Raw genomic sequence first — 3369 nt, forward strand, 5'->3', positions numbered from 1 at the left:
AAACAGACCACGAGAAAGAAAGGAGCTCCAACACCTCCACCCTCTCCTCCCACCCAAAAACCACCACACCTTATGAAAATATAAGAAAATATAAGCAATTGGAAACTCATGATTTTGGCCTCTCAGGCAGGTTCTTTTGCTGGGTCCTGAGGGAGTATTTTCCCCTCGTGGCTGCAGACAGACCCTCACAGACACAACCCTCCACTTGAGGCACTCAGGGCTCAGCACAATTCCACTTGCTGCTTGTGTCAGAACAGGATTAACTTGGACCCTTCTCCTCGAGGGTCAGACTCAGCACCAGGGGGTTTTGTTGTGGTGCTCACAGGCTAAATTAAAGCCAAGGGGAGGTAACCTCCCAATGCAATGCCCCCCAGCAGCCTCCCCTCAGCCACAATACAGCCTTGCCAAGCACTCCTGTGCCCATCACAGTGTACCACGACCCTCACAGCCCCTCAGGAGCTGACAGCAAGTGCTCAGCACTCGCCCCTGGCACTACACTGCTCTCTGTGCCCCTCAGTGCAGGTGCTGAGGTGCTCAGGGCTGGGGAGGGCATGGGGACAAACAATCTCCACTGCTTGCTGGGTCTGGGGCAGTTTGGGGGTCCCTGACTCCTTCTGGGTGCACCAAGCCCTGAGATCACTTCCCACTGCTCTGGACTGTTCTGTGGAGCATGGTGTGGATGGAGCTGCAGAGCTCATCCCCATCACTGCAGGTCTGGGGGTGGAGGGACCTGCCTGGCCCCGAGGGGCTCAGATGGATGGGCAGAGGTGCTGGCAGGGTTGGACAGTGACCTTGGTGGGCAGGAACTGGAGGATGGCACGGACGGTGTGCAGTGCTGGCAGGGTTGGATGGTGATCTCAGCATCAGTGGGAGCTGGAGGATGGCATGGACAGTGTGGCTGGACAGTGACCTCAGCAGGAGCCAGGGATGGCACTGGACAGTGCAGTGCCAGCACAGTTGGACACTGACCTTGGTGTTGGTGGAGCTGGAGGATGGCACCAGACAATGTGTTTGGAGAGTGACCTCAGCAGGAGCCAGAGATGGCACTAAGCAGTGCAATGCCAGCACAGTTGGACACTGACGTCGGGATCAGCAGGAGCTAGAGGACAGCACCAGACACCACCGAGCTGGCACAGCTGGACAGTGACCTTGGTGTTGGTGGGAGCTGGAGGATGGCACAAGGCAGTGCAGTACTGGTGCAGCTGGACACTGACCTTGGTGTCAGCAGGAGCCAGAGGATGGCACCGCTGGACAGAGATCTTGGCACTGAAGCTGAATTTTGTCCCCAGAGACTGCAGTGCTGGCCTGGCTGGCCACTGATCTCGCTGTTGGCAGGAGCTGGAGGACAGCACTGTTGAGCAGGAGTTAGTCCCTTGGCCAAGGCCACAGCCAAGCCCAACCATCCACGGGCGTGTTCACTACCTACTGAGCGACCCAAATCTGAAAAATCGCTGACATGTGGGATCTATTAGGGCATTCCGAAGGAATTCACGTTCATTGTTTCCCTTGAAATATAAAGGTTATAAAACTTAACGGCCACATGACAAGGAAACTATATGAAACACTCAGAGATTTACAGAGAGACTGCTCAGCTCTTGGGGTGTGTGGCTGGAAATCTCTGTGCCATGGCCAACGTGCCCTGAGGTCCCAGGGCTGAGCTCTGGGGCACTTTGCTGTTTAATTCCTTTCTTTTTCTGACCTTGCAGCTTGGTATTTGGTTACTGCAGCAGCTCCAAAGTCAAGCAGAAACACAGCTTGTATCTCCTTTCATGTATTTATTTCTTTTGTCCTGTTAACATCAAGTAATGAAAGGAATTGGAAGGATTTTGTAAGGGGGGGGGGGGAAAGGAATGAAAGCAGGAGAAAGGAAAAGAAATAGGGACATAATGGCTTAATTTCTCACAGCATGTGCAGCACAAATGAACAGTAAACACATCCCATGGAAAAATGCAAACAAAGGCTACGTTTGCTCAGAGTTTCAAGAAAAAAAAGCCCATTGGGAGTGCCCCCAAGCAAACATTTCTGTGATTAAACCCTCAGAGCCGCTGTGTGATTTCTAGGCCGATTCGGCACAGCAGGTACCTTCCCTCTTCCCCCAAAAGGCCAGAGCAGCCACAGGGACAGGTTTCCAAGCCTTGTTTTGGTTTAAGGCATGGAAATGTTGCAATTACAGCAGAAGGAAGCTGTAATTGAATCTAACGGGTCAAGTACCAGTGTGAAAATCTGATTAGAGATTTGCCACTAGGGTTTGTCTCTACAGAGTGAAATAATTAAGCAACAGATACTGTGTTTTGCTGTGATTTCTCACCTGGATCTCAGCAGCCCTAGCCAGGCCAGGGACTCAGGATGTAGGTTGTCATCATGCACAGGCTTTTGGGTGACCCTCAGGGTTGTACCATCAGTGCAGTCATAAATTGTCTTGTTCTGTGACACCAGGTGACACTGTACAATTTTCTGTCACTCCTCCTATGTCTGTAACAAACAGAACTGCTCTGGTAGAGCCTGTGGAGGTGAGTGCCAAATACTGTGCTGGCAGGTCCAGGTCTATCCTCCAAAGAAGTGGAGAGGAAGCACATGAACATCAGGTGAACTGAATTATGCTCAGCCTTCCTGCTAACCCACCTGTGTTCCCAGCACATTCAGGCATTCTGCTTTCCCTGCATTTGTTCACTTCCCAAATTCCAGTGTCAGCACAACTCTAGGCTACTTGTGGTTTCATTTTCTTAAATGAACTAGGGGTGAGGATGCAGCAACACAAACACCCCAAAATCACCATGCCATTCCCTTATGTGCCATGCCCTGAGGTCTGCAGGTCACTCTTATTATAATGAACCATTTCCAGGATTTCCAGTGAGATTACTTTTCTGATGATCTGAGGCTGAGAGGTGAATCCAGTGAAAGAAGCAAAACCCAACTGGGAGAATTTTCTGCTATAAGTGAAGGCAAATGCACTTTTGACAGCATCCCAAGTTAGGTTTTTTCCCCCCTTGAAAATGTCTATAGGCACGTTTTTGATCACAGGATTGGAATATGTCATGAGAACACGCTCAAAAATGCATTTGCATTAACACTGTTGCCAGAAGCCATCTCACAGTCATCACCAGACATACTGGAGCCCCTAGAAAGCTTTCTGTGGGATTGGAAGGCATCCAGCCAGGGGAAAGCAAAGCCACCATGTGATTTGGATGGCCAGTTCCACAGGAAAACTATACATTAATGAATGGCAAGCGCTCAAAGCAGGAGTTATGGTGCATAACTTGCAAGCAAACCATTGGCCAAGAACCACCAAGTACATGAAGTATTTGATAAATGGAAACCTGAAAGAAATCTATGTCAAAATAATCCACTGAAAGCAAACAGGCTGAGTTT

This window comes from Acanthisitta chloris, unplaced genomic scaffold, assembly GCF_000695815.1.
Source record: "Acanthisitta chloris isolate BGI_N310 unplaced genomic scaffold, ASM69581v1 scaffold12808, whole genome shotgun sequence".
Lineage (NCBI taxonomy): Eukaryota > Metazoa > Chordata > Aves > Passeriformes > Acanthisittidae > Acanthisitta > Acanthisitta chloris.